Source organism: Triturus cristatus, chromosome 4_2 (assembly GCF_964204655.1).
Source record: "Triturus cristatus chromosome 4_2, aTriCri1.1, whole genome shotgun sequence".
Taxonomy (NCBI): domain Eukaryota; kingdom Metazoa; phylum Chordata; class Amphibia; order Caudata; family Salamandridae; genus Triturus; species Triturus cristatus.
Genome location: NC_140586.1, coordinates 358,139,950 through 358,164,773, shown reverse-complemented (window position 1 = coordinate 358,164,773; position 24,824 = coordinate 358,139,950). Strand labels below are relative to the sequence as shown.

The window sequence follows — 24,824 nt, the reverse complement described above, 5'->3', positions numbered from 1 at the left end:
ACTCTATCAACAAGCATTGGCATAGCCAATAGGTCTCGCTTTTGGGACCTTATAAGTATTTAGCTATACCGCACACTATTCGTGGTGCAACAACATCAACTGTTGCATGGTTAAACACTTATAAGGTCCCAAAGGCGAGACCTATTGGCTATGCCAATGCTTGTTGATAGTGTCTCTGGAGATCGTTCTACTGGTTGAATTAGGGCAGCATAATTAGCGCAATGTAAGGAATTTAGTGTTAAGCTTGTTACAGCAAAATCCCGAAATTACACCATGTTGCTTAATTATAAAAACTTCATATTGTGGCAGCGCAGAAATAACTCCTAGAACAAAAGCAGTTGCTGTTCGTGGAACTTGAATGTTTGGTGCCATTTTTTTGTGAGAAATGCATCCTCACATCCAAAATGCACACAAGAACACATTTCGCACTAAAATATAGCACTATGTGCCAGTTTTGTATTTCATGTAATTACACGTAGAACTGTGCAACTTTCCCAAAATTATGAATATTTACACAAAAGCAAATTATGCAAATTTTGCACACTTCCACACGACTGAGTTGGGCCCTGAACATCACAGGTAGGCACTTGGTGGATCTGTGACCACCATCTGCTTGACTGCTTCCTGCAGGCACGGCACGGCTCGAAGACTGTTTTCAGGGCAGACATTTTCCTTGGCATACTGAAAAAATTGAGATTTTGGCGTCTGTAAAATCTGACAAAGTAGGGAAAAGAGTTCCAGGTCTGTGTCGAAGGTGGGGAAAGAAAGGAAGGAAATGACATCAGCACACATGAGTGGCACTTATATGGGGTCCTACGCAGGTACATCCGGAGGTGGTGTGAAGTCGCTGCCAGCACATGGGAGCAATTGCTATGGATAATTCTGGATCCAAAGTGGTGCCTGGGGCAATGCGGAGGTCAAGAAGCTGCAGGTTGTAGTAGACATAAGAATATCTCTTTTTCCCACTCAGTTTTCACCATTTCCTCATATGAATGCCTTCACTGCCAGTGGACTGCTTGGGAAAAAACACACATTATATGCAGTTTGCCTACATAAGACACACCGTAAAGGAGTGTGAATCTGCCAGACCATGGAAAAACACTAAAGAGCCACGAAGGCATAATACAGAGGATGGACGATGAAGGAAAAGTTGAGGTGTTTAGAGATGCAGTGTTTCAAGTAAAGTTAAAAAGTTTATTTTATTTCCAAGGTAACCTCTTATACAAATATAAATTGTTAACATAATTTTTGATGATAAAAGTGAGTGAAATATAACATCTGATAGCTAAAAAGTGATACAATTTTCTAGCTCCAAAAACAGCTCGTTCTATGTATATGTCACATTCACTATACATTAAACAACGGATCTACATGCCTTAAAATAACATCTAAGATGAGAAATATCGTCTTCTGTAGAACACCAATTTATTTTGCAATAAGTCAAACCTTCGCATCGAGTATAAAGTGACTGGTGCATCGCCCTGAGTTAGCACATCATATCTTTCACATACAGGGCAAAAGAATTTGCAGGGTTGAAGCATCTCCCCCGCCTCCAAGTCAGGCTCCGGCCATTATCCTAATAATGCAAATTTGCAGCACATTCCACTACCTCATTAACCATTATTAGAAGGTAATGTATGCTCAAATGAGAAGGCTGGTGGAAACAAATACTAAGAGAACTGTCTGCAAAGCAGGAACCGTAAGAAGGGGGTCATGGGTACCACAACATCCAGGTACAAATGAGCTTCTAGACAATCCAACTGAGTGCAGAGATTAGGATCTTAAAACAAGGGCCTTTGGCACACACAAAACTTGTGCACCATGAAATGAGCAGGCAAGGGTTTCTTGGGAGGACTACACTGTGCAACAACACGAGGTGCTGTGATTAAACACTTCCCATATCTTACACAAGTGCACAAGAGCAATGTGGGGCATAGAGAGATAAAAGGAAACTGGCGAAATAGAGCAATGTGGGGCACAGGGAGAACAGTAAAAACAAGCTGCGAGACGCGCTCTGTGGTGGGGAAGGGGGAGGGGCATTGAAGTGAGGCGCTCGTGCTTGGCCGAGCGAGAGGAAAGCCAGATGGCGCCTCTGCTCGTGCTTGTGCGCATAACTGCACACTGTATGCCACACAAAGCTGTGGTTGGACTTTTAAAACTCCACTCCTAAGTGTCTCGCCAGACAACGCCATCGAGAGAGCAGAGACTATTTACCGTGCACAACTTTTAACCCCTTCAAAGAAATCTGATATAGTTAACCGACCAGTATTTGTATCAAAATATTCAACAAAAAGTTCACAAATCAAAAAAGTGATGCTGAAATATTGGCCCATGATCCAAAATGAAAGCGACTTTAACGGCATTTTCAATTTTCAACCATTATTTGCATATCAACGCACAAAAAATTTGAAAGAACTTCTATCTAAACCTCTCAACCCAACAATCAACACACACAGAGGAACAATTCCCTGTCTTAATTGTAGTCACTGTAACAATATCATCAAAGGCACATGCATTCTACATCCTAGTAAAGGAACACCTATTCGGCTACGTACCACTGCCACTTGTGATTCAAAAAATCTAATCTACCTACTAAAATGTCCTTGTGGATTACCATATGTGGGAAAGACTGAACGCAAAATCAAAGTGAAACTCACTGAACACAAGAGCAACATCAGAACCAAATCTGAAAAATCATTGGTCGCGTTACATTTCAACAACGAGAGACACAACATTAGTCAATTGAGATTTCTGGTATTAGAAGTCGTGAACGTGATACAAGGAGTTGATAACAACAAAAGACTATTGCAAAAAGAACTTATTTGGATAAAAAAAACTTGATTCCTGTCACCCTAATGGGCCTAATGACTGTTTGGAATATAGTTGTTTTTTGTGAACTATGTATCTGGGCACTGTGTATATGTTCACCACGTTATTTGATACCTCTGGTCTTGACACTTTGTTTTCATTGCATATCAAGTTTATGTTCTATTCCTCCCACCGTCTTTTTTCACTCTTTGTACCCTCCCTAACTTCACCACACTTCATCATGGCACTCGCGCTTTCATCTCCACTATCTTTGCCCATTCTCGTTTCATGCACTGTATTGCACCCGTTTGTATCGGGTTTTTTATTTTTATTTTTTTCGACACGACACCCTTGTTTTAATTTCTCTTAACATTTTCTCGTTTACATTTCGTTTCCTTACATATCCGTGGAAACATTAGAATCCTCATGATTTCAGAATGTAACCAGTCCAATATGGCGGGTCCTTCTTTTACCCGCCAGTTCTACCTCTTTCCTTCACGCTTTTGACGCGTTTTAAAACTCGCGCCTCCGATACCCTTTTTGGTTACCTCGGACACCACGATGCACTGAGAGATCTTTGATCTAGAGGTAAGCGTCCTCGTGTGATGCTTTGTTCACCCGAGCGTTCTTGTTCTTTTCAGCACGCTCTTTATCTTCCTTTTACTTATTTACAGATACTTCAGCGTCATATCCTGATTACCGTAACGGACTCGTAGTATTGCGTCTTAATAGGTAACCCTATTCTTTTTGATAGTGGGCTGGTTTTCCTTATCTTATCTTATTTTCTGTACCGTTTTATTTAACTTTTTATTCACGAGAACCTTTGGTATACACCATCCCTCCCGCTTTCCATCACCATCACCAACACCGTGCACTCGCCTGTATTGATCTATTTTCCTCAGTCACGCTATTAACTTCACTGCTCTCGTTTTTGTTTAGCCTTGTTCTCTGCGCACTTTCTCCCTCCCGTAACTACACATCACCTTTGGCGATTTTACAACGGAACACCGTTATCCACATATCTGAGCTTCTCAAGTCTATTGTGAATTATAATTGTACACTTTAGATCCTGTGTCTTGACAGTGACTTCAACTTATTGGTTTGTCTACAGGATCATTATCCCCTGATGGAAGAGTCTTTCGACTCGAAATGCATTGGGATCATTATATTATTTGAAGGACACCTCTCATTGAATTTACTGATGCATTGAATGTAACTTGTTCATACACATGAAGAAGTTTTGAAAAATATCTCCACCAACCAATTAAAGAAAAGTCTTTTGATTTCAAATACGCAAAGTTTGTGAAATTTCTTGAAAGTTTTCTTAGGCCCCACGCGGACCACACGGAGTGCATCTGAGGGACGCCTAGTATTTCACCTTGGTGCTACATACCAGTTTGGATTTACTCCCCACAGGTCAGAGGGAGATAACTCAATTGCACCCAAATTTGGATTATTGTTTCCTTCAAAAAAAAACATTGGGATATACTATATTCACTGAGTGTGCCTCACTTTAAATTTCTTCTGTTTTCCTATTTAGTCCCATCGACCAAACTCTCCTCCGAAACCACATTCCTATAAGCAGACTGTATTTTGAGCCAGTGTGCAAAGAGACATAAACACTTATTGTTTATATATTGAGTCTTAACTAGTCTTCTCCTTCATAGAACTAAAAGTGACTTTGCAGCAGGCCACATCTGACATTTATTTAAACCTTCCACTGAGAGCTCATCATTATACCTGGTCTGCATTTATGGCTATTAGTGATACTACTGGGAGTCAACCCTAGGTCCTCCAACCCTAGGTCCTCCCTCTTTGACAGCACATTAGTGAACTCCTCAGAACATCTGCAAACATGGTTTACGAAGAGTGACAATACTTAAATGGTTAAACCCCACCTCCACCTCTGGTAATCTCATTCACCAGAGAAGGGGGTAAAACTGTAGGCTGTATGCTCCCCTTCTTTAGGATAACCTTGTGCTTTTTGTTTTTGTTTTCATCTGATAATATTTTATTCAAACTTAACTTTTGCAAATCAGTATAAGGTGTGAAAGCATGCACATTGGCACTCCCCGAAAGTATAGCAATAAAGATATAGCTTTCACACATATAATATATAATGTATTATATAATATATATTGCACAAAATGAGGCAAGCCCATTCAGAATGCAACATTCAACATAGCCTTTGGAAGAAAAATATATTAGTTTAACAGTTTTGTAGTGCATTCCAAGAGGTATTCCACAGTGTATTAGTAGTGCTGAGGTGTACAATGGCAATACCGTTCAAAACGTCTTTGAAAAATGAAAAATCACATAACAATGTACATCATTTCATGATTACCCGCTGCTCATGCAAATCAATTCATGACAGCAATCTGATTGCCATCATCAGAACTTAATCTAAAGAGGAAAGGACATGTTTTTAAAATGTGAAGCATCCAAGCAAATGTGATAACCACATAAGAAACAAATAACAAAACACTACCTGAACATGAGAACATGGGAAACATTGAGCACATTTAAAGCATAAGTTCAAGCCATTTATTTTGTTTGGACCAATAAGACAAGTAATATGTAATTTAGCAGCAGATATAACTTCGGCCTCGTGGTTTTACCTCGATACTTGGCATCATAACATCGCAAGCGATTAAAAATTAAATTGTTACACAGCACTTAGAACATTTACAGGAATACAGTAAAACAAAATCTGTTGCATCTGCACTTTGATGATACTTCTCAGATTTCCACCACAACAGTGGCTGAATACTGCACATCTTAGTGGTCCCCAGCAAAACTGCCTTATACATTTCATTTTCAGTTGACAGTGGTTTTGGCAGTGCTTTCGGAACATCTTGTGGATCAGATAAGTGTAGTTTTTATAATGACGAATTCAACTCTTCCAGGTCTGTCAGCAGCCGGTCAAGATTTGAATCAGTGGCAATTTTTCTTTTGTCTTCAGGAAGTTCCTCCAGCTCCCCGTAGAGTTCCAAATGTAAGCGGGCCAATTTCTCCTGCATCCCTCGTATGTGTTCCATCTGCTCTATTGAGCAGTTGTTACCAAAGGCCTGCAGCTTCCCTGAGTGGAAGTTGTTCAGGAGGCTCAAGAGTCCCTTCTCCATCTCTTGAACATCAGACACATCGGTAAGAAAGGAATGCTGGATTGCAGAAGACGAGCCCCCTTTAGGCTCTCCCTGAGATCGTGCTCTCTCTTTTAGTCCTTTTTAGGTCTCGCCTGAGCCAGCGCATTCACTGCTCTGGCGAGACATTTAGTGAGTGGGCTTTAAAAAGCTGACCACAGCTTTTTGTGTGGCCTAGAGCATGCGGTTACGCGCACAGTTATGAGCCGTCATGGTTCATTAAGTGCGTCACTTATACGGCCGCGCGGCCAATACTTGTTTGTGAGGGGACATGTTGAAAGTAGTTTACATTTTCCTTGATGTCCCACATGTTTTGCGAGTTAATGCTCCATAAAGGGAAGAATTGCATCCCCTCAGCCGGAACAGCGAATGACACAGATGTGAATGTGTTGTTTCCACTTCCACTAGCCAGCTCTCCCCGCCTCTTCACGAGGGGCCCTCCTTCCTTAGTTGCTTCTGAGACTCCGAAGAGGTAAGCGCACGTTCCAGCGTTTGCAGTGAGGGGAAGCCCCCGCCTCCAAACTTAATAATATAAATAGGCAGGTAAGGCCACGAGAACATATAGCGCTTAGTATTATTTTTTATGGAAAGGGCTTTTTTCCGAAGTATCCTGCCGTCAATGCATCATTTTCAACTTTGTATCGTAAGCGTCTGGGCAGGTCACATGACATGTCTCGGCATGTAGTATTTTAAAAATGCAACAATTTGAATTTAAGCCAGCAAGACTTTCTCGGAAAGTGCTAAAATATTTCACCATTCCTGGCTACGCTTTTGCTTGTGAAACCGCTTCTGTTCTCTTGTCACTTGTCCCGATAGTTCCAATAATTCTTCACGTCTCTGAGCTAAAGAGTATAATGGTATTTGAGCAGCTCTTACTACTCCCGACGAGGCGTTGAAGCACTTTGCGGTGAATAGCACGCTACTGCAGAGCCCAAAGTTAGTGGCGGTTGTTTCAACAGCAAAACTGTCTACACTTTAGTTTGCTAAATTTGCTCTTTAATGCATTCTGGGAAATGTAGTCTTATTTAAGTAGGGATGAAGAAATGCATCAAACGCGTTGCCATTGTAATCTACTAATACTACAAGTCATTTTCAAGGAAGTTGCTATTAACAGTATTTTGCATTTAAATCGATATTTGCTGGCACGGGGAACCGCGTGGTCTTTGACTTCTTTTCCCATAGATTTCTGGACAACTGAGTGCTTCTGCAGTTTTATAGGATGAAATATTACATAACCCAGATTGCATGTATTTGCGCCCTTCAGTGAAAGTTTATTGCACATCGCTCACGTTTTACCAGCAGCACCTCGAGTAGGTAATCTGATCCAGGTTTTTCTTTGCATTCTGGGACTTGTAGTTCTGATTTTATATTGAAATAAACCAATGCTGGACCAAGTACTCATGCATGCGCCTCGCAGTCCTTGAGAGCTCCGGTATTTGTTAAAATGTATTCTAGGCTGTAACTTATTACCGATTATTAGATTATTAACAGTAGCTCAGATTGTGTAGGGTCACCAGCCTCATTGTTGGTTGGTTGAGTCTTGGCTGCAGTGTACTTTACTTGTTGATCCTTAGTATGTTGTCACAGGAGAGTTGGTTTATACAGGTGGCAATATGAATGGTCACGTACAAATCTCAGAGTTTTTACATTAGTGTCAGCAAGATTTATTTTGTGATGAGTTGTTTTTCATTTGTAACCAGTTCTTCATGGAATGTCTTTCTTGTTTCTTTAAGAGCTGTCTGTCCAACTCGTAGGTCTTGGCAGTAGGGTCACTTACCAGTATTTTAGTGTTCCAGTCAGTACAAACTTCACCTAATGGCTGACTCGGTGAAGATTTATGTATAGAAACATTAATCTGTGGCATGCCCAGGCCATGCAAGAGAATGGGAGCTCGCGTTTCAGCATTAGTGACAGTGGTAACATGCATGACAGAATCCGTGAGTGCAATAGCAGCAGGCGAAGTACAGCTATTACGCATAGGTGCCAGTGACATGCAGAACAACAGAAGCAGGCCAGCTAAGGCATGCCCACTCTTCATATTAAAAACCAGCATTGGCATAGACAATAGGTCTCGCCTTTGGGACCTTATCAGTGTTTAGCCATGCAACAGTTGATGTTGTTGCACCAAGGATATTGTGCTGTATAACAAAATACTTATAAGGTTCCAAAGGCGAGACCTATTGGCTATGCCAATGCTTGTTTTAACTTTGGTCGTTGGGCTGCAGGCTGTGCTGCAGTGTTTGAAGCGCCTGTGGTTTTGCTGGTTGACACAGCATTTTTCCTAGCACTCCCAGATACAGGTGGTTGGGCAGTGTAGGATTTGGGGCTCTTTCTTTTTATTTTGCGGTCATCCATTAATTCTACGTTTTCGTTTAATGTAATTAGGTCTCTTCTCAATGTACAGATCGTCTGTATACTCCGATTCATGCTTGCTGTCCGCTATATCAGTACTTCCGGGTTACACAACAGCCCCGCCCATGGCTGATCGTATTTAGCGACTGGATAACCTTGTGCTTGCTAACACTTGGTGGTAGCAAGTGTAAGACAAACAGTTGAGCACGCGTTCATCTTTACAACTATATCTTCAGTCACTGCTCTTGCTAATTTATACTGTGAGCTTCAGGAGGCGAGAAGCAAAATATTTTATTAATGCAGTTTATTACGTGATCACCTAGTAACCGGCAGGAAGAGTGAGGTATGCTACTAGCGTATTGGTAATGTATTTCTTGTGTTCCTTTAATATGTGTTCCATGTTCTTTGGAACACGCCTGTATGGTTCTAGGAACGTCAGCGCTGCTCGGGCAGTTTGCTGAGTCCTTGGGATCATCCGGACGTGTCCATGGTTGGGGGTCTTACTATTGGAGAATAAAGCTCTCCTGCTTTCAACAAATAAATGTGCTTGGACTTCTTTCTCCCCCTTGCCACATTGTGGTACAAGGAGTGGGGTTGAGAAAGAGTTTGATTTTAAAAACGCAAGATCGCTTCTCTACTTCGTGAGCAGTCAAGACGCTCGACCCACCGACATCTCTTCCTGCAAGTATATCCTGCTTTTACTGAAATATTACTTCTATCATGCCGACGCAATTCTGATGTAAGTCCAAACTTTATGCACTTGCCTTACTTCTGCTACAGTTTGTCCTCAGTCTTTGCCCTCGCGCCCTACGGCATCATTCAAATCGCCTCCGCATTCTCTTTGACGTCTTCCTGCGCTTGCATCTTTTCAGAATTTTAAGACGTGCTTGTGCTTTGATTTCATCACGTACGCTCCGTACGTGGGTGGCCATTTTTTTGTTTTCTTCAGTTTACTTCTGACAGCCGATACTGCTTCAGAGCTCCTTACTGCTTCCTGCTACTGCTTCGTGATCACTGCAATCTTAGTTTCTTCACTTGTTTTGAATGCAGATGCAGTTTAATTTGCCCAGTTGAGACATTTGTTCCATTATATTTTATCCGGATGTGTTTTTATTATTTAACTTGGTATGGCCTCACTTCAAGGTGCTGTGCAACCTCCTCCTTTCCTACAAAAACCAGGAAGGCCTGATGTTAAATGGAAAGACTGGTTGAGGATCTTTGAGAATTACATCACAGCTATTGATGCTGTGGTTTGCTCGCCTACTAGAAAAGCAGCTCTGTTATTCAATCATTTAGGATTGGCTAGTCAGAAACCTTTTGATAACTTGCCTATGGTACCTGCACCGTCTGGAGAAGGCACAACATGGAAGGTATATATTGAAGCTAAAGAAAGAATGAATGCAAAAACAGTACACAGATGAAACAAGTGTTTTATTTGAAAGACACAATTTTTCTAAATGCAAACAAGCATCAGATGAGACTGTAGAAGAGTACATTACCACTTTACGTGTTCTAGCTTCGAAATGCGAATTTGAAAATAACGTTGATATTTACATAAGGGACCAGTTCGTTTTTAACTGTTTTTCCAAGAAAATACAGGAGAGATTGCTAACCTGCAAGAACCCAAACCTCAATGAAACAATTGATATTGCCAGAAGCATAGAGAGGTCAATTGTAACATCCCAGGTTATGAACTCTCAAGTATCCACACATCAATTCACTTTATTCACCCCCTGTCAACGTAGTTGTTGATGAACCTGTTGTAGCAGCTATTCCTAAAGTAATTGAGCAGACAAGGGGAGTATGTTATAGATGTGGGTCAAGAAATAATTTAGGTAATCATCCTAACTGCCCAGTCTTGGGCAAAAGGTGTGTGCTTTGTCGCAAAATTGGACACTATCAAGGTGTTTGTAGAAGTGTTCCAACCAATTTTAACAAACCAAAAATTCATTGTGTTGGTGTTTCTTCATCTTCTGAAACGTTGAATGAATGCAATGAAAAATGTTTCTAATGTAATGCTTACTTTTGATGTTCCGTGTAAGGAAGTGGCCAAAGCTGTCAAAGGTCCTTTTTGTCAAGCCTTAGTAGATGGTAACATTTTATGTGTGATGGCTGTCCAGGTGCACCGGTCACCATTTTAGCAGATATTACATTCTATAAACACTGGCCAGCTGATACCATTCTTAAAACTGCTGGCATTTGCCCTAAGGCCTTTGGGGAGAAAGATATCAAATTAATAGGTTACTTTGAAGCCACACTTGAAATTTGGGTTGTCAAACCATAACCAAAGTGTATGTTGCAATTAAGGGGAGAGATTTTGTTGGCTGGATGGACGTAGACAGGTTGGGTATTTAATTACGTCCTGGTTATGAAGAACCCATTATCCTTGGTGACATGCCTGTTTTAGCCATTGAAAACCATGAATCAGCCTTACAATCTCTTGCTTCAAAATTTCCTACTGTTTTTTCTGATTATATTGGTAATGTCAAGGGGTTTGAGCATGCCATTAAACTCAAAAAGGATGCCATCCCTATCATACACAAAGTATGTCCCGTACCCTTAAGCGCAAAAGAAGATTTGAAGGCTATGCTTGATGACTTGATTGCCCAAGGTGTCATCTCCAGAACTGAATCCTCTGAATGGGTTTCTCCGGTCGTTTTGACCAGAAAATGTTCAGGGGATTTGAGGCTCTGTGTGGATTTGAGATCTCTCAATCAGAACATTATCGTAGACTGTCATCCTCTCCCTCGCATTCAAGAAATGATGGCTAACATGAATGGTGCTAAATTTTTCTCTACACTTTATCTACACTTGGCCTATCATCAGGTTCCTTTATCTCCAGAATCTCAAACTCTAACCACCTTTGTGACTCTATTTGGAGCCTTTAAATATTTATGGCTTCCTTTTGGGCTTGCCTCCGCGGCAAGTGTTTTTCAAAGAATGATGGATTCTGTTTATAGTGAAGTACCAAATGTTCAAGCTTTTCAGGACGACATTTTGGTCTTTACTAAAACGGAAGAAGAACACTTGTACTCAATAGAGTTTGTGAACTTTTATGTAAACATGGCATGACTGTCAAAAAGAACAAATGCAAAAGTTTTGTGCAATAAGTTGAATATTTAGGCCACTTGATTTCAGCTGATGGAATTAAACCCCAAACTTGCAATGTTGATGCTATTAGAGCAGCTCCACCACCTTCAGATAAGGATACTTTAAGGTCTTTTCGGGGGCTGTGAGATTATTACGCACGCTTCATTCCAGGCTATGCGTTACAAGTTCAACCTTTACGTTCACTTTTAAAAAAAGGTGTAAAATTTACTTGGACAACTCAAACTAATGAAGTTTTTAATGAGATTAAACTCCTAGTTTCAAATGCTCCTGCACTTCAATCCTTTAATCCCAAAGGAAAATCTTTCATTATGGTTGATGCCAGCATTAAAGGAATTGGAGCGGTTTTCAAACAAATGGTTGATGGTTGTGAAAATACTGTAGCTTTCGCCTCACGCACCCTTATTCCTGCTGAAGTTAACTATAGTACCATTAAACGGGAGGACATACATTTGGGGCACAGCTTTTGATTTATTTACTGATCACAAACCTTTAGTGTATTTATTGAGTGGAAATGGTCTTGGCAAGGCTTCTTTACGCCTTGAAAGACTTCTTTCCAAATTACAAGAATTTCACATGACAGTAAAGTATATTCAAGGTGGTAAGAACTTTACAGCTGACTGTTTGTCTCGTATGCCTATTTCTTGTGAGGTTGATGTTGGTGGTGATGAAGAATGTGTGACAGCCATGATTGATGTTTTACAAGCTTGTAACCGAGTCGTAACTGAGGAAGAATGGAATTCTGCGACTGCTCAAGATGAAAATTTGCAAAAACGTATCAAATTTAATAACCAAGAGTGGCCCACTGGTAAATTAGTCTCAGAAGAAATTCGTAGTTTTGCCAGTGTGGCCACTGAAATCTCTTGTTCAGGTCAAATTTGTATGCATGGTTGTCTTTTTATTCCTCCTGCTGGATTACCTGAGCGTATTATTTGCACAGTTCACAGTGGTCATCTTGGTATTTCCTCTACTTGTAAATAGCACAAGAATTTTTTCTGGTGGCCTGGAATTGACAAAATGGTTTCTAATTTTATTGATCAGTGTCCCCAGTGTTTAGTCTCTGACAAACACTGGGTTTCTTCTGTTAAGCCTCTTCATCTTGTTCCGTTACCTTCAGTTCCCTGGGTTAAGATGGCTTTGGATTTTTCTGTACCTTTCCATTTACTACCTTCTAATCAAAGATTTCTAATAGTTTTAGTTGACTATTTTTCTAAATGGATATATTATTCTTTTGTTGACACTCCTAACACCAAAAGCGTCCTCAGTTTTCTTAAAAATATATTTTTAATTGAAGGGTGTCCTCAAACATTGGTCACAGATAATGGCACTCATTTTGTATCTAAGGAAATGAATCATTTCATAACCAGCTTAGATATTTCCCATTTGAAGGTAGCTCTCTACTGTCCTTCTTCAAATGGTTTGGTTGAGAGAGCCAACCGTTTCCTCAAGGAAGGTATACAAACTGCTCTTTCAGCTAGGTTAAATGTATCTGATTTTTGGAAGACAAAGTTTGGAGTTACTTAACTACTCCTCATTCCACTACTGGTGTAACACCTTTTACATGCTTGAGAGGCAGAGAAGCTAAAACCAAATTGATTCCTGGTTGGCTCAAGTTAATTTCTGGCCAGGAAGCTAATCAACTCAAGGTTTCTCTTCCTGATAGCAATCAAAGAGTTTTAGATAAACAGATGAAACAAAAAACTTGGTATGATAATAAATATAGGACTTAGCCTACTGTTATTAAAGAAAATGACTGTTTTAATAAAGAAACCACAAAGAGTTGTAAAAGGCGAGTCTCAAAATACCCCACCTGTTAAGGGTATTAAAGCTGGTGCGGCTTCTGTTCTTCCTCAGGGAAGAGGTTGGTGGAATAAGAACAGTCTTATTCCCATCACTAGAAGTCAAGCTGAAATATAGAATCAAACTTGTACCGCCAATGATGATTCTGATTCTATGTTGTCTACTGATGTTAGCCAATATAGGCATGATAATCCCATTCAATCATGTTCTTCTCCCTTATCCAATGGTCAAGGTACTGTGTCAACTCGCAGTTCTAGAACTGTAAGAATGCCAAGCAAGTACAAGCATTTTGTTATGTATTAAGATTGTATTCTTAATTGTTTTTTATGTTTTTTTTTATTTATGGGGAAGGGTTATGTGGTATGCTACTAGCGTATTGGTAATGTATTTCTTGTGTTCCTTTAATATGTGTTCCATGTTCTTTGGAACACGCCTGTATGGTTCTAGGAACGTCAGCTCTGCTCGAGCAGTTTGCTGAGTCCTTGGGATCATACGGATGTGTCCATGGTCGTGAGTCTTACTATAGGAGAATAAAGCTTTCCTGCTTTCAACAAATAAATCTGCTTGAACTTCTTTCTCCCCCTTGCCACAAAGAGGGACAACTGCTCACCACATTGATGCAAGAGTGCGGCTTAACCAAATTCAGTCACGATGTCAACACCAAAAACAAGCAAATCGGGGATCTGATCTGAGTACATGCCCAGCCTTGAGCAGTATCAAGGCTCAGGGCAGCTGCAGCCCAGTTCTACGTCTGCCGGGTAGCTAAATAAACTGAAAATGTGCTGCGTTTTCACCTTTGTGCTACATGTCCAAGTGGTTAGTCTCTGACTGATGCAATATGAACTGGGGGTGATATAGCGCGTTACAGGAAGGTGCGTGAAGTAGAACTTTACATGGAGGGGCACATGCGTGTGACTTGGAGAAAGAGAGCCACTAACCACCCTCATCTTCCCCCTGAAAGTAGACCAAGAAAGGCAGTTCAAGGCAGAAATGAGTAGGGTCCCTGTCCCCTCTACATACATACATGTCTCTTGACTAATTTCTCACTCTGCCTTCATTTTATTTTTCCTCAGGCTCTCTCTATTTCTCTTCCCAGCACTCCTTTATTTTTCCTCACCCCTCTATTTCTCTTCCCAGCACTCCTTTATTTTTCCTTAGGCGCTCTCTATTTATCTTCCTACCACTGTTTTATTTTTCCTCAGGCCCTCTCTATTTCTCTTCCTACCGCTCTTTTATTTTTCCTCAGGCCCTCTCTATTTCTCTTCCTACTACTCCTGTATTTTTCCTCAGGCCCCCTCTATTTCTCTTCCCAGCATTCTTTTATTTTTCCTCAGGCCCTTTCTATTTCTCTTCCCAGCACTCCTTTATTCTTCCTCAGGCCCTCTCTATTTCCCTTCCCAGCACTCTTTTATTTTTCCTCAGGCACTCTCTGTTTCTCTTCCTACCACTCTTTTATTTTTCCTCAGGTCCTCTCTATTTCTCTTCCTACCACTCTTTTTTATTTTTCCTCAGGCTCTCTCTATTTCTCTTTCCAGCACTGCTGAAAACTATCAACTGCCCGGTCATGGAGCTGACCTGCTACCCCTTGGCTGCCTGCAGATTTGGGGTTTCAGCAGCCCTGGTCATGAACAGTGGCACACTCACACAAACCCTTCTAAAGGGACACAGAGGCATCCTAGGGCAAAGTCTTAAACTCTTGAAAATACTTGAATAAATGAGTACCACTGAGTTGGGTAAGAATAAGCACCTGTTGTACAGCACCAAAATGCCCCAAGGGGTGAATCTGCGTTTTACAAATTATCGTTGCCATGTTAATTGTGTGTAATATTTAGAGCATGCCTTTTCATTCACACAGGCCTTTCCCACGGTAGCACGGTAAACCCAAAACTAACATGCAAAGGCAGGCGGGAGGCGGCTTGGCAGCATCCGAGGGCAGCTCCAGCGCCCTGCCCTGTAACACAAGCAATGTTCCGTGCCATGAATTCATCTCCATTAAAAAAAAAAAAAGCATTTGCAATGCAAGAGGTCTCGGATTTGGGAGACTTTGAGCCATTGGCATTGTTTAGTGACAATGCCTTTTATTCAAGTTAGTAGTACTGCGTGACATGCCCACTGACTGTCATCCATGTCGATGTTTTTTTCCACCCCAAAAACATCTGGGGCTTATTTACAAGCCCCCTGTGCGTCACTTTTTCACATGCTAAAAGTGACGCACCGGTGCGCAAGGGGCTGGTAAATAAGACCCTCTGTATTTGCTTCGGCGCTGAAAATATATTAAATTAACACAAAAATTAGACACGGACATGTCTCCGCTTTGTTAGACGCTTACAGGCCTTATACTGCGCGACCTTTGCCCGATTTCACTTTCTGTCAAACTGTTAAATATTGCCCGACTATTGCAAAGAGGGGGCGATAAAACCGCCACGCAAGCCCTCTAACTTGGCTATGAGCTTCTGTATTTAGAAACTGCAAGTAAAACTAAAATACAAAGAAAAAATCCCTGCTGACATGGCTGGCCAAGTGTGGGCCGGAAGTGGAGGCCGTGCCCAGGGGATACTGGGCTGATTTATGAAGCTGAAAATAAGGAGCTTTTCCGTACCTGGAAGGGAGTGTGCAAACGGCAAACTGTCCACAGTTCCGAACTCTAGCGTGTATTTTCAGAAACGGGTGCCCTCTTTGCCTAGTGCCCTACCCTCTAAATAAAAAAAATAATTAATTAAGGGGAGATGAACATGTTTTACGTATACCCTGAAATATGGAAGACTCCACAACAAAAATCATTTGGGGGACGGGGGGACAGTGAACTCCTCTCATCACCAAGCTCAGAAACGAAAGATGGCCCATGGGGACAACAGCGCCGTTTGATGAAGCCAGATCATACATAGCTCAGCTGGTTAAAGCTCGCACTGAGCTGGTTAGTAATCAACCTGTTAGGGTGCAGGTGAATCCAGTCAATCGGACAGTCTGGTATGATGCAAACAGGCCCCGGGCGGGGGGGAGGGTGTAGAAATAAGTGTCCAAGAGATGCGATAATACGTAAACAAGTATTACAGCGATGCAGAAACATAACTTACCCCAAATAAAAATTACATTTTTGTGTTAAAAATGAAAAACTAATATTGCTTGTTAGCAAATATATTTTAGGCGATAGGACATTCGGGAACAATGTATAAGAACTAATATTAGTACCAATGCATGGTGAAGGATAAAGGTTATGGGGTTTTCACGAATGGACGTTATTCTAGGAATCTTTACCCGGTTTACTTGTGTAAGGGGGGGCAACAAAGGGAGAGCGAGAGAATGGACGAGGCAAGGAATGAAAGGAATGGTGGATTCATTTACCGTTAGAGGACCCCCAAGATGTACTTCCAGAGCGCTTTGTGGCGCTATGAAGAAGGGACAGCTGTCCATGGATGTTAAGGAGATTGGGCGAGCAAGATGGGCACATAAGAGGAGTTTCGGGTGGGGCGGGGGGGGCTGGATGTAAAGATATGCTGATTTCTCTTCTGTGTTGTATAGCGCCAATTTCTGTTGCCTGTCTGCCACGTCTCAAAAGGACATTGCCGTGATGCAGGCATTTATTAATTTTGTGTTGATGTAGTCTGCCCCACTGTCACCCGGTATCCGCAGAAGTCATAAATGTATAGCAGTAACAAAGTAAAAAAAACAAGAACACAGCAACATTGGCCTTCTGTTTGTCTGTTTCAGACGTAATCTTTTGCACATCATTTATGTTACACCACATCCACTTTGATTACAGGAGATTGATGCGTGTGTGATTTAAAAACCATTCAGACATATGACAGCAGTGATGCTTCTTAAATCACACTTGTGTTATAAATAGTATGCATAGCTAAACACAGAACAATCATTTCCCCAAATGTGTTATTGGCTCAGCGTGATACTTGTTTTTTAGTCGGGTCATCGTTTATACTCTCCAGATAATATACATTAATTCAAAATTTTACAGCCCTGTTCTTGACCACTGTATTGAACTGTTTCATTAACAATAATAATAGTGAAATTGTCCTTTTCTGGCAATGTCAAGGTAGGCAAGGCTTGCCAAAAGAAGCCGATTGTTTACACACAGTAGCAACACAAGGTGTTCATTCGTTACAGGCAGTGTTTGGCGGAGAATCTTCTGTTTCAGGGGGCAGTTTAATCTGGAGCACGCCGGATAGATTTACAATGCTCTTTACTGTTTTCCCGTGGCTGAAATATAACCTTCTCTGCCAAATAAGACACGTCTTCATCTTTTTCTCAGAATACACAATCACAGATTGCTGTGTATGGCGGCAGAGGCGGGGACAGGAGGAAGACAGCTAAACAACGCGTCCGTGAAAGCGATCACGATCGCGGGGACGCGCTCTGTGGTCGGGGAGAGGTGGAGCGAGGCGCGCTGCATTGGAGAGGCGGAGCGAACCGCGCGCTTTTGTGCGCGTAATCGCAAGCTGGTGGCCGGGAAAAACCTTTGGTAGCACTTCGAAATGCCACTGACTAAATGTCTCTGCCAGATCGGCGCATGTGCTGGATCAGGCGAGACCTAAAAAATGGGATCACACACCCTGGGGTGTTTTTCCATTCAGTGATATTGTGAGATGGAGGGTCTGTTTATTATTTTTGAGATTTTTATATGAAGCGAGCAAACCCTGATGTGTGTCACCAGCGCTTTATATAGGGATAGTTACAATCCAGGCTCATGTACAAGTAGCAAGTCACAGTCAAGCAATGTCTTTTCTTAAGGTGACGGAGGAGACAGAAGAAACCGAAGTATGCAGGTGCCTGGACACACAGTCGTCATCCCGCCCTCTACCCCCCCGGCTGTAAAGTCGAGCCGGCCTCACACCCTGTTTAGGCTAACCTGCCCAAGCCAGGGACCACCGTGGTCTCCACCCACATCTAGCAGTTATAAAAGATAAGACTTTTTATTTGTTCTTTATTCATTAGACCTCCAAATCACCAAATACCAGTATAAGAAACCATTTATACCTGGTGAACAGTAATTTCTGCTCTGTTGTGCTTCTTGTACAGCAGTAGCTGTAATGCTAAAAGGTGTTAATTGTTCAATGCAGCATTTGTGGTAGAATGTAAAATCCTACTGCGTTCTTTATTCCATGCACTGAGATAGGCGGGGTCCACCTACATTGGGTGGGGGTGTGTGATAGTCCGATATGGGCAAAGCTTTCTTTAATGCCTGCAGTGAGGTAGGAGTGTAGCCATATCTGGGGCGTTATCCATTGCATGCAGTGATGTAGTAGGCGAGACATGTCTTGGTGTTCTTTGTTTCAGACATTGATACTGTGAGAAAACAGGGCAGACATGTCTGGGGCGTTCTTTATTGCATGCAGTTAAATAACAGGGTAAGACCTGTCTAGGGTGCTCTTTATTTTAAGCAGTGAGGCAGCAAGTTAAAGGCTAAAAACGCCTTGGAGTGCCCTTTCTTCCGTGAAGTGATACAAGATAAAAAAGCTAAACATCTGAGGGATGTTTTTAATCCGTACAGTATTGTCAGTTTGTGCAGTTATTTCATGCAGTGTTCAGTGTCCCTACATGCAACAGTAGATCCATTTCATGCAGTGGCCCCTTTCTTTCATGCCGTATTCATTTTGTCATTTTAGTCCGTTACCAGTTTGCCCTTTTATGCAGCATACAGTTCCTTCTTTCACTTGGTGGTTTAAGTTCTTATGTAAAATGGTGTGTGGTTTCTTATTTCGTCCAATGGTTAGATTATCATTTCATTGCAGTGAGATTTTTAGCAGTGCTCAATTCTCAGGTCATGCAGTGGTTAGATTTCAAGGGTCGAGACTGCGAGAGAATGCACAACACATGCGTTTTGCTTGCGAAACCCTGTTGTATACATAAAAAGGGCTTGGAGCCCGCCCATTGCTTACCATTTGTTGGCTTGCGTGGCACTCTTCTTTACAGCCTCATAGTTCATCAGGCAGGCTTAACATCATTTCCGTTACTCTCTGTGGAGCAGGGACCAAGCACTGATTGATTCAGCTTAATCAGTGCCCGTCCACTGCTCCCAACGTGATTGAGGGCACTAAAAATGAAACAGAACAAAATATTTTGTTCTGTTTTATTTTTAGTGCCCTTCAAACTGAAGGCGTGTGACTGGCAAAAACATGCCTAGTAGGACAAACAAAATTGCAGAGATTTATTTTCTATAGTTAAGTTTCTTATATTTGGCCTAGTCTACTTTACTCATTTTGCACTCTTGTTTTCTTTTGTTTTTACTCCTGGGCGCTGTTCTGAAAAGATGAGGATTTTTTTTATTGCAAAGCAAAATTGTTTCTTTCTTATGTGTAATTTCCAAAATTATACTTTAACACATAATTGGGCTATACATACCACACCGCCCGATCCAATCTGCCCCACCTCACATCAATCTGCCCCACTCAATCTAATCCAAACCACTCCACTCACCCTGATCCAGTCCACCACACTCAAATCCTCTCAACCCACTTTACTCCAATCCAAAACACTCTGGCCGACTCCAATCCAAAACAATCTGCCTCACTCCAATCTTCCTCACTCCAATCTGCCCCACTCAATCCAAAACAATCTACCCCACCCGAAAACCATCTGCTTCACTCCAGTCCAAAACCACCTGCCCTATTCCAGTCCAAAACCACCTGCCCCGCTCCAGTCTAAAACAATCTGTCCAGCTCCGGTCCAAAACAATCTGCCCCACTCCAATCTAAAAGAATGTGCCCCACCCCAATCTGCCATACTCCAATCCAAAACAGTCTGCATCACTCCCATCTGCCCCAATGCAAAACAATTTTCCCCACTCCAATCCAAAACAATCTGTCTTACTCAATCCAACACAATATGCCCCACTCCAATCCACCTCACCCAATCCAACCACTCCATCCCAATTCACCACAATCCACCCCCCTCCAATACAGCCCACTCCCTCCCCAATATGCAGCACTCAGTCCAAAACATTCTGCCCCACTCCAATCTAAAAGAATGTGCCCCACCCCAATCTGCCATACTCCAATCCAAAACAGTCTGCATCACTCCAATCTGCCCCAATCCAAAACAATTTTCCCCACTCCAATCCAAAACAATCTGCCTTACTCAATCCAACACAATATGCCCCACTCCAATCCACCTCACCCAATCCAACCACTCCATCCCAATTCACCACAATCCACCCCACTCCAATACAGCCCACTCCCTCCCCAATATGCAGCACTCAGTCCAAAACATTCTGCCCCACTCCAATCAGCTCAAATCCAAAATAATCTCCCCCACTACAGTCTACCCCACTGCAATCCAAAACAATCCACCCCACTCCAATCCAATTCACCCCACTCCATTCCACATCACCCTACACAATACATCCCACTCAAATCCAATCCACACCAATCCAGCCAAATCATCTTCCCCACTCAAAGCCACTCCAATCCACCCCACTCCAATCAACCTCAATCCAATCTACCCCACCCAATCTAGTTCACCCCACCCCAATCCAGGCCACCGCAATCCAATCCATCCTAATGCAATCCACCCCACTCAATCCAATTCACTTCACTCCAATCCATCCCACTGCAATCCAATCAACTCCACTCTACTCCACCCCACCCCACTCTACTCCAAGGCACCCCACCACACTCTACTCAAATCCACCCCACCCCACTCCAATCCACTCCCCCTACCCCACTCCAATCCACCCACCCCAGTTTGGTCCTCCCCACTCAATAAAATCCATCCAGCCCACCCACACCAATCCACCTCACTCTAGTCTAAGCCACCCCAATCCAGTCCAATCCACCCCTCTCCAGTCCAGTCCAATCTACCCCCTCCACTTCACTCTAATTTCCCCAACTCTAAACTACCCTACTCTAATCCAATCCATTCCACTCTAAACCATTCTAATCCACCCAACTCCAATCTACCCCAGTCTAATCCACCTCACCTCATGTTAGTCCATCCCACTCCAAACTACCCCTTCCAGTCCACCCTACTCAATACAATGCCTCTACCCCAATCTGCTCCAATCCAATCCACCCCATTATCTCAGTACACTCTAACCCACTCTGCGACACCCCACTCTGCGACACCCCACTCTGCGACACCCCACTCTGCGACACCCCACTCTGCGACACCCCACTCTGCGACACCCCACTCTGCGACACCCCACTCTGCGACACCCCACTCTGCGACACCCCACTCTGCAACACTCCACTCTGAGACACTGTGTCACTGAAACACCGAACTCGACTCCCCTCTACCCCCACTCTGCTACTCCTACTCCCCTCTACCACACTCTACTCCAACACATTCAGTCTACGCACTCTACTCCTCCCCCCAGGCCAAACTACGACATCCCACGCCACTAACTTTTAGCCATGGTGAACAGCAGCCACACTGTTGTACAACATGGCAAAAACATATTTTCAAAGCCAATAGCTTTTGTATAGGCAAGACTTGCTATTTCATTTAGCGAAGTTTTTTCCCTGCATGTCGTGCAGTTTCTCACTTTGCATGGTGGTCATTTTCTCATTTCGTGCTGTGTGATTTCTCATTTCATGTAGTGAGGTTTCTCGTAGTGCTCAGTTTGTCATTTCATGCTGTTTTTGATTCCTAATTTCGTGCCGTCAGTGTCTCATGTCATGCATTTGGATTCCTCACTCTATAGAGTGACGGGATGGGGGCAGGCAGCTGCACGCACTGGGGATGATGACATGTTACTGCCCAGAATCGGCGCCTCACTGCTCCCATGTGTGTTGTGCGACTGGTGCTGCCTCGGTTCCCAGCAGGAACAGGCTCTTCAGGTTCCTCTGCACCTGCTCCAGGCCCTGTTCTAGCTGGTACAGGTCATCGCCAGCACCGAGGCGAGTTAAGTACCTGCCAGTCCTGGCCCCACCCCAGGCTCGAGGGGACGCTCAGTGTGTGCCAGGAGTCGAGCCCTGGGGACCAGGAGGAGAAATGTATCCAGCACCCACTCAAAATATTCATAGACATTCTGACTCAACATTGTCTCATTGATATTCTAAAGCATTACCCAAAATAAGGCGCAAGCTTGTTCTCTTTCATCGTGGGCAAGAACCAAAACAGCAATTATATGCCTAATTTTTATAATGTATTAAAATGTCTATGGGAACTTTTGAAAGGTCGATCCTTATGACACCCAGACACAAATTATCCAATTAACTCAAAAGTTTTTAATTCATCAGAATCTATTTTCTTTCACATGGTTGCCGCCTACTAATTATACCTGCCGTTTGAAGATGAGACCAGTTGAAACCTATTTTTTCTTTTATTCTTCATTGTTTCAAAGAGTTCACGTGTGCTCAGTGGGCCATTTCTAACTCTTAAATGGGACCTCCCTTGCATTCTGTGAGTTTTCCTGGAAAGGATTAAGGGGACTCTTTAGGATGGATAAGTTCAATGTGGAATTGTGGGCAGATGTTTTCATGGATATTAGTTCAGGTATGTCCGCCTGCGTGATTTTCTTCACGCAGTCGACTTATTTCTAGGAATGTACACAGTACTGTGCCTCCCACTGGGTGCCAACCGGCAAGTGAGCGTTTGCCACAAACATGTTTGACCCTATTTCATCTTTTGTATGTGCTTCACTATTGTTCTTTAATTGCTGCTGCGAGAAAGATCAGTACAATTTGGGCAGACTCAAAGGGGGGACGTACTTGGATGACAAGAAAACAACACGTGGAGCGGGGGCTTCCCTTGTCCCTCCACCACTTGTGACTACAGGAGTCGGAAGTCCCTGTTTGCATGGGTGGTCTGGGTATGGGGGCATTAGTTTCAGAGGGCAGGGAGGAGAAAGACGGTAGGAAGGAAAGAAGGCAAATAGTTTCTGGGAAGGATAGAGTAAAAGGGAAGTTATTTTCGAATGAAAAATGCTTCCACCCATCTACATTACTTTTATAATCCAAAGCAGTCAATAGCTGGGGATGTGGCCAATGGGCCAAGATGGTGGACGCCTAATGTGTTGTCTGCCCACAACCCTCGCCATCCAACGGCATCCTGAATTGCTCTACACACGTCCCATCCGTCAGTTGCTGCTGATCTGGGAGTTAGGCGCATCCGTCGTTGGCATTTGGAAAACCCACTCTATCTTTTGTGGCTGTTGTGCGGATAAAGGCTGTGTTCACCAAAGAGACAAAATAGCAGCCCATGGGCGTGCCTGACTGTGGTGCACCCGTGTGCTTTGGGGGCCCACCTGACGTGTTCTGCCTCTTGCTCTCTCTGGAGGCCGGTGTGGGACTCCCACGCTCTGGATCCCAGGCGCCGCTTGAGCCTTGGATCGGCGATGGGAGAGGGACCTGGGGCCTCTGTGGGTCGGGCCGCTCACCAGGGCGTGGCCTCCATCAGTCTTCCTGCCTTTGGCCGTTCCAGACCGCACTGTGACAGGAGTTGGGGGCTGGCCGGCCTAGCTCCCCCACCAATCTTGGGGGACAGGGATTGTCGCCACATGACAGCTGGGCTACACTGAGGAGTGCGGGGGCCGAGCGGCAACTCTTTGAGACCAGGGGACCTCCCTGCTGTTACAGAGTCTGTGATACCTGGTTGTCCTGCCTCCCGCCCGTTCCAGATAGTACTACCTCAAGTCCCGGAAGCCGGCTGGCCTGGGTCCACCTGCGGGGCCCTAAGTGACAACAACTGCTGCTGGGAGACTGCTGTGATGTGCTGAGGTGAGCAGGGCAGTATAGAGGCCTGTGGTGAAGGCCCCCCCTGATCTGGATGAGCGAGGGACACCTACCCCCCAACTGTAGCAGCATCCCAGGGTGTTGCCCAGAGGTCTTCTTGGTTCATTGTTGTCCCGTCTTAGCAGTGTAGGAGCCGGCTCCGAATGCCCTGGTTTACTCCCCCCCGCCCACCCTCCCAGCCTGTGGGGTGGCCGACTCAGGCAGTGTTGGCCCTAGAGAGAGAGATTATGGAGGTTTCTCCATGTGACCCCACTTCCAAGCATTTCCTGCCAGCTCAGCACCACCCTCAAGGCACCCATTGCCTTGGTTGCGGCCTGGTGCCTCACGCCGCCCCTGCCAGTGCTAGCATGGTTTAAGACAAACGTGGCCACAAGTCACAGATGAAAATGGAGCACTATGCCTGGCCACCACAGAGTGAGGCTGCAGGCATGGTGCTAGGGCCTCACCTGGCACAGCATGATGGAGCGTTTCCAAACATGGGGTGCTACTCCAGGCCATCCCCTGGAGGGTAAGATGGAGGAAGTCTGACCCATCGTCTCACTGCTCAGACAGGACCTCTGTAAGACAACGGAAGTGGAGGCGCACGTTTCGTCCTCCGAAGACAAAATCAGTGAAATGTAAAACCCACATCGCCAAATACCTTGATGCCACCAAACACCTCGAAGCGGGTGAAGGATGCGGAAGGCACATCTCGGTGAAACAACATGTGTATTGTGGAACTCCTGAGGGGATCGAGGAACAGAGTGTCGGATGCCTTCTCACCAACTGGCTTAAAACATGGGTCCCATCTGAAAACACCTGTCTCAGGTCCCTCCGAGACCAGTAATTACATGACTCCTTAAATACCATGACAAAGACACTATCCTTGGTGTGGTCAGCAAACAGAGGACAATTATGCACGAGAACCACAAAATCGTGCGCTTCTCGGATT

The 24,824-nt window shown here is 43.6% G+C and overlaps 1 protein-coding gene and 1 pseudogene across 1 annotated transcript in view; one reads left to right on the top strand and one right to left on the bottom strand.

Moving 5' to 3' along the window:
• Positions 1–24,824, top strand: part of QSOX1 (quiescin sulfhydryl oxidase 1) — a 428,334-nt gene that overhangs the window by 79,981 nt on the left and 323,529 nt on the right. The gene's annotated exons all lie outside the window — the stretch shown is intronic.
• LOC146833881 (coiled-coil domain-containing protein 28A-like) lies at positions 5,658–8,303 on the bottom strand (annotated as a pseudogene).